We start from the raw sequence: 7,422 nt of genomic DNA on the forward strand, positions 1-7,422 counted from the left end.
GGTAACTGACCGGACGCTGGCTGTGTTCGGTCATGGTCGACCGGACGCGTCCGGTCAAGATTTGTCGTCTCTAGGAGCTTACTGGAAATGACCGGACGCTGGGGGTTCAGCGTCCGGTCACTTGTGCCGGAGCGTCCGGTCGTGTCTTGACTGTTGAGATCGGTTGGCTTCGGTTGAACACAGTATGACATGTGGCTATCATCGGGCGACCGAACGCTGAGGTCCAGCATCTGGTCAACATGACTGGAGCGTCCGGTCACCCCGAGTTGTGTCTAGTGAAGGGGTACAACGGCTCTATTTCGTGGGGGCTTCTATTTAAGCCCCATGGCCGGTTCAAGCTCAATCTCTTGGTCATTTTCATTGACATAGCAACCTTGTGAGCTTAGCCAAAGCCCTCCCACTCATCTCCATCATTGATTCATCATCATTGTGAGATTGGGAGAGAATCCAAGTGCATTGCTTGAGTGATTGTATCTAGAGACACTTGGTATTCGTGTTTTGCTGTGGGATTTGCTTGTTGCTCTTGGTGGTTGCCACCACCTAGACGGCTTGGTGCAGCGGTGGAGGATTGGCATGAGTTGGTGATTGTTTGTGGCCATCTCTGGTGTTTGTGAGGGGACTTGTACCTTCCCCGGTGGAGCGCCGAAAGGTAACTCTAGTAAATTGCTCGTGTCATTGAGTTACCTCACTTGTGGGTAGGTTCTTGCGGTGTCCAATCATGTGGACGAGGTTTGTGAAACACCTCTTAGCCGCCAAACAACCAAGTGTTGGTCGACACAATGGGGACGTAGCGTGTTGGCAAGCACGTGAACCTCGGAAGAAAATTGGTTGTCTCTTGCCCCTTGGTATTCTCCCGGTGATCGATAAAGTGTTCATCTTGTGATTGGTTCACTCCTCTACGCGGCGGTATAATCATATCACTCACTCATTTAAATTTCCACAAACTAGCTATAGCAAGCTCTTTAGTGTAGCTAGAATTGAGAGCTTGCCTTGTGTTTTAAGTTCATCTAGTGGAGTTCTTTAGTGTAGCATTTGTGAGAGCTCTTAGTGAGTAGTGATCTAGTAGATTGTGTGCTTATTAATCATTGCAACTATAATTGTTGAATAGGTGGCTTGCAACCCTTGTAGAGCTAGAGCAAGTTTGTATTTCGCTATTTGTCATACTAATCAAATTGCTCTAGTTGATTTGTAGATTTTTAAATAGGCTATTCACCCCCCCCTCTAGCCATATTAGGTCCTTTCAAGTGGTATCGGAGCCATGGTCACCATTTGATTGAAGGCTTAACAACCTCAGTGTCAAATTATGGCTCAAGTTGTGTTCAACCATGTGGGGGGCAAACCACCGTTCTTTGATGGCACATGCTATGATTATTGGAAGAGAAAGATGAGGATGTATCTTGGTTCAATCAATGATCAAGTATGGGAAGTGACCGAGAATGATTATGCTATCATTGATCCCGACAATCCCACCAACCAAGACAAGACTAACAAGCAATGCAATATAATGGCTCTCAACACCATATACAATGCCATTGATTCCAAGGTGTTTGAGCAAATCAAAGATTGTGAAAGAGCAAATGAGGTATGGAGGAGATTGGAGGAAACATATGAGGGCACACGGCGGTGAAAAGTGCCAAGTTGTACATTCTCAAGGATAAGTTGACAAGCTTCAAGATGAAGGATGATGAGAGCATTCTGGAGATGTTCCATCAATTGCAAGTTATTGTAAATGATTTGAAGGCATTGGGAGAGAAGATCAAGGATGATGATATCTCTCATCGGTTCTTGATGTGCCTACCTCCAAGATTTGAGATGTTGAGATTGCTCATCATAAGATGAGGATTGAAGGAGATTACCCCTAACCAAGTACTAGGTGATGTCATGACCCAAGAGACATACCGTGTGGAAAGGGAGGGGGATGACAAGAAGGAAGAAGAAGACATGAAGAAGAAGAGTATAGCATTCAAGGCTAGCTCATCATCATTCAAGAACAAGGGCAAATCCAAGAAAGAATCAAGTGATGATGATGATCTTAGTGATATTGATGATGAAGCTATGGCCCTCTTTGTATGCAAGATGGGGAAATTCATGAATAAGAAGGGCTATGGTGCAAGAAAGAGAAGAGATCACACCAAAAGCAAAGAATATGTGAGAAGATGCTACAATTGCAAGAGCCCCGATCACGTTGTAGCAAATTGTCCCTACAATAGTGACAATGATGAGGATGAGAAGAAGAAGCTCAAAAAGGATAAGAAAGAAAAGAAGGAGAAGAAGGAGAAGAGAATGACCTTCCAAAAGAAGAAGAAAGGTGGAGGCTATGTGGTCACATGGGATAGTGATGGCTCTTCGGATAGTGATAGCTCTAGTGATGATGACAAGAAATCTATCAAGAGAGCACTAGCAAGCATCGCCATCAATGACAAGCTCTCCATCTTCGACACTCCATCGACATGCCTCATGGCAAAGCCTACCAAGGTAAAATATGATGAGAGTGATGATGATGAATGTCAAAGTGATTCTTGTAGGAATGATGATAATGATGATGATGATGAGGAGGAGGGGTACACCAAGGAGGAACTCTTGGACATATGTGAGCAAGTGCACACTTGCAATGAGATGAAGAGAAAGGAATGCAAAGAATTACGCAAGAAAGTAAAATTTCTTGAGCAATCCTTTGATGAGCTCAATGCCACTCATGAGAGGCTAATGGAAGTCCATGAGAAACTTGGCAAAGCTCACTCTAAGCTTGAAAAGGCTCACTCCTCTCTCATCGAGCAAGTCAAAGAGAAGGAAGCCAAAAAGGAGCAAGTGATTGTATCATGTGATGTGGGACTAACATGTGATCTTATTGATGAATCTTTTTATAAGCCTATTGTAGATGCCCCCACTAACCCTTCTTGTTGCACTACCACTTCTACTTCACCTTTGAGTGATGGTCTCACTTGTGATGCCTCACTAATGGTGGAAAATGAGGCCCTCAAGAAGGAGGTGAATGAGCTTACTCGTGCCTTAGGCAATGCCTATGGTGGAGAAGCCCACTTGCTAAAGTGCATGGGTAGCCAAAGGTTTTCTCTCAACAAAGAGGGATTAGGCTATACCCCCAAGAAAGGCAAGGTGGCCTTTGTCACTCCCAAAGCTAGCTTTGTGAAGGGCAATGGTCGGTTTTACAATAGATGCAAGCAAGTTGGGCATGTAGAGCAATATTGCAAGATTAACAAGAACAAGCTACCTAATGTATCCTCAATTAAATTTGATTCCTGTTACATACTTTATAAGGGTACCAATGGTGTGAAGGCTAAGTTCATTGGTACACCAATTGTGGGCCCAAAGAAGAAGGCCATTTGGGTACCAAAGACCTTGGTAACTAACCTACAAGGACTCAAGCAAGTTTGGGTACCTAAAAGAAATTGATCTTCTTTTGTAGGTTAATTATAAAGCCAGAGGAAGGCATTGGGTGCTTGATAGTGGGTGCACACAACACATGACCGATGATTCAAGAATGTTCAATTCAATCAATGAAAACAAGAGCAATGGGATTGATAGTATCACATTTGGTGACAATGGCAAAGGCAAGGTCAAAGGGCTTGGTAAGATTGCAATATCCAATGATTTGAGCATTTCCAATGTGCTACTAGTAGAGAGCTTGAACTTCAACCTATTGTCGGTAGCTCAATTGTGTGATCTTGGTTTCAAGTGCATATTTGGTGTGGATGATATAGAAATCATAAGTGTAGATGGCTCAAACTTGATATTCAAAGGATTTAGATATGAGAATCTATACTTGGTTGATTTCAATGCTAGAGAAGCTCGATTGTCAACATGTTTGATCACTAAGTCTAGCTTGGGTTGGTTATGGCATAGAAGGCTTGGTCATGTTGGAATGAAACAATTAAACCAGTTGATCAAGCATGACCTAGTTAGAGGCTTGAAAGATGTCACTTTTGAGAAAGATAAGCTATGTAGTGCATGTCAAGCCGGAAAGCAAGTTGGTAACACACATCCTAAGAAGAGCATGATGAGTACATCTAAGGCATTTGAGTTGATGCACATGGACTTGTTTGGACCAACCACATACACTAGCATTGGTGGAAATAAATATGGATTTGTGATTGTGGATGATTTCACTAGATACACATGGGTATTCTTTCTTGTTGACAAGAGAGATGTGTTTGCAACATTCAAATCTTTTGTCAAGGGCATTCACAATGAGTTTGAAACTACTATCAAGAAAGTGAGAAGTGACAATGGAAGTGAGTTCAAGAACATAAGAATTGATGAGTTGTGTGATGAATTTGGAATTAGACATCAATTCTCGGCCAAGTACACTCCTTAATCAAATGGCTTAGTTGAAAGGAAGAATAGAACTTTGATTGACATGGCAAGATCAATGTTGAGTGAGTACAATGTGAGTCATTCATTTTGGGCCAAAGCAATCAACACGGCTTGCTACTATAGCAACTGACTCTATTGTCACCCCATGATGGAGAAGACATCTTATGAGCTATTGAATGGAAGAAAGCCAAACATAGCATACTTCTGGGTCTTTGGTTGTAAATGCTACATATTGAAGAAAGGCACTAGATTGAGCAAATTTGAAAAGAAATGTGATGAAGGTTTCTTGCTTGGTTACTCCACTACTAGCAAGGCTTATAGAGTTTGGAATTTTGCTAGTGGTACACTTGAGGAGGTTCATGATGTGGAATTTGATGAAACAAATGGTTCCCAAGAGGAAGATGAGAATCTAGATGATGTGAGAGGCACTCAATTGGTCAATGCAATGAAGAACATGGACATTGGTGAAATAAGGCCTAGAGAGGTGTTTGATGTTCAAGATGACAAGAATCAAGTGCTCTCTAACTCAAATATGCAAGCTAGTGGCTCTCATGATCAAGTTCAAGCAAGTACTAGTGATGACAAAGAGCAAGATCAACAACAAGTGGCTAGTTTATCATCTCAACCTTGTGATCAATCAAATACTAGCAATCAAGTGCAAGTGCTTCAACCAATCAGTGTTGCAAGAGATCATCCACTGGACACTATAATTGGTGATATTTCAAGAGGGGTGCAAACTAGATCAAGATTGGCTTCTTTTTGTGAGCATTTCTCATTTGTGTCATCCATTGAACCTAAGAAGATAGATGAAGCTTTGAAAGATGTTTATTGGGTCAATGCTATGCATGAAGAGCTAAACAACTTCACAAGAAATCAAGTATGGGAGTTAGTTGAGAGACCTATGGATCATAATGTGATTGGAACTAAGTGGGTCTTTCAGAACAAGCAAGATCAAGATGGGATAGTGATAAGGAACAAAGCAAGATTAGTGGCTCAAGGTTACACTCAAGTTGAAGGTCTTGACTTTGAAGAAACATATACCCCGGTTGCAAGATTGGAAGCAATTAGGATCTTGTTAGCCTATGCTTATGCCCACAACATCAAGTTGTACTAAATGGATGTGAAGAGTGCATTTCTAAATGGGTACATCAATGAGCTTGTGTATGTTGAGCAACCTCCCGGTTTTGAAGATGAAAAGAAACCCAACCATGTTTACAAGTTGAGAAAGGCTTTGTATGGATTGAAACAAGCACCTAGAGCATGGTATGAGAGATTGAGGGATTTCCTACTCTCTAAGGGGTTCAAGATGGGAAAGGTTGACACCACTCTCTTCACCAAGAAGCTTGGAAGTGACTTGTTTGTGATGCAAATCAATGTTGATGATATCATATTTGGATCAACAAATCAAGATTTTTGTGAAGAGTTTGGGAAGAAGATGGCAAGTGAATTTGAGATGTCTATGATTGGAGAGCTTAGCTACATCCTTGGTCTTCAAATCAAGCAAATGAAGTATGGAACATTTGTGAGTCAAGGCAAGTATATCAAGGATATGCTCAAGAAGTTTGGAATGGATGATGCTAAAGCCATTAGTACACCAATGGGGACAAGTGGAAGCTTGGATAGTGATGCTAATGGCAACATGGTGGATCAAAAGATGTATCGGTCTATGATTGGAAGCCTACTCTATGTGACCGCATCAAGGCCGGATGTGATGTTTAGTGTATGTATGTGTGCTAGATTTCAAGCCTCACCAAGAGAAAGTCATTTGAAAGCAACAAAGAGAATATTAAGGTACTTGAAGCATACACAACATGTTGGATTATGGTATCCCAAAGGAGCAAGATTTGAGTTGATTGGATATTCGGACTCCGATTATGCGGGATGCAAAGTTGAGAGAAAGAGCACAACGGGCACATGTCAACTATTGGGAAGATCACTTGTATCTTGGTCATCAAAGAAGCAAAATAGTGTAGCACTTTCAACCGCCGAAGCAGAGTACATTTCGGCCGGTAGTTGTTGTGCTCAATTACTTTGGACGAAGGCAACTTTGAGTGACTTTGGAATCAAATTCAAGCAAGTGCCATTGCTATGTGACAATGAAAGTGCCGTAAAGCTCACCAACAATCCGGTTCAACACTCAAGAACAAAGCATATTGATGTCCGCCATCACTTCATAAGAGATCACCAACAAAAAGGGGACATTTGCATTGAGAGTGTGGGCACCGAAGATCAACTTGCCGATATCTTCACCAAGCCACTTGATGAGAAGAGATTTTGCAAGCTAAGGAATGAATTGAACATACTTGACTTCTCAAATATGTGTTGATGCACCCCCCCCATTATATGACATGCCTCTCCTTCGAGCAATTCAAGGTACAAATTGATTGGCATGGCATACATATTTGCTAAGGACATGATTAGTGCATCTAGACATCTTTCGCATTCAAATAGGCTCATTCATGAAAATCAAATGAAATTTGATGCTTGTATAGTACCGCTATTGCTTGTATGCTTGAAATGATCTAGTGGTAGCATATGACATGTTTGTGGGATTGTAAACCTAGTGTTTGATCTAGAAAATGAGCTATAAGTGTTTAACTCAACATGGTACAAGATAACCCTTATTTGGAGGTGTGAAGAAGCTTGTCCTTGGATCAAACCGAGTTAAATATCTTTTTACAAGTAATCTAGATTGAACCAAATTGAGAAAATGATCCTCATTTCACATGGTATCACCCCAACCTATCTATAATTTGAGCTCACCTTTTATGCTAATTGTTGACAAAGGGGGAGAGAATTCACAAAGATAGTAAGATAGGAGGAGCAAACTTATAAACGTGTATGGGGAGAGAAATTCACAAATGAAATGACATTGTAAGGGGATCAATCAAAAGAATGCACACAAGTAGGGGGAGCAAGCTCATAAACTTGTATGTTGCATTTGAATGTGCATTTCATATATTTGCTTGCATGTCACAAGTTTTAAAATTTCAATATCCATGCTTGTGTGATGTATGCTAGTTGTAAATTTGAATGATGAAATGAAAATCTAGCATGTATAGGCTATCTAGTGATTTCATTTCTAAGCAT

Source organism: Miscanthus floridulus, chromosome 9, assembly GCF_019320115.1.
Source record: "Miscanthus floridulus cultivar M001 chromosome 9, ASM1932011v1, whole genome shotgun sequence".
Taxonomy (NCBI): domain Eukaryota; kingdom Viridiplantae; phylum Streptophyta; class Magnoliopsida; order Poales; family Poaceae; genus Miscanthus; species Miscanthus floridulus.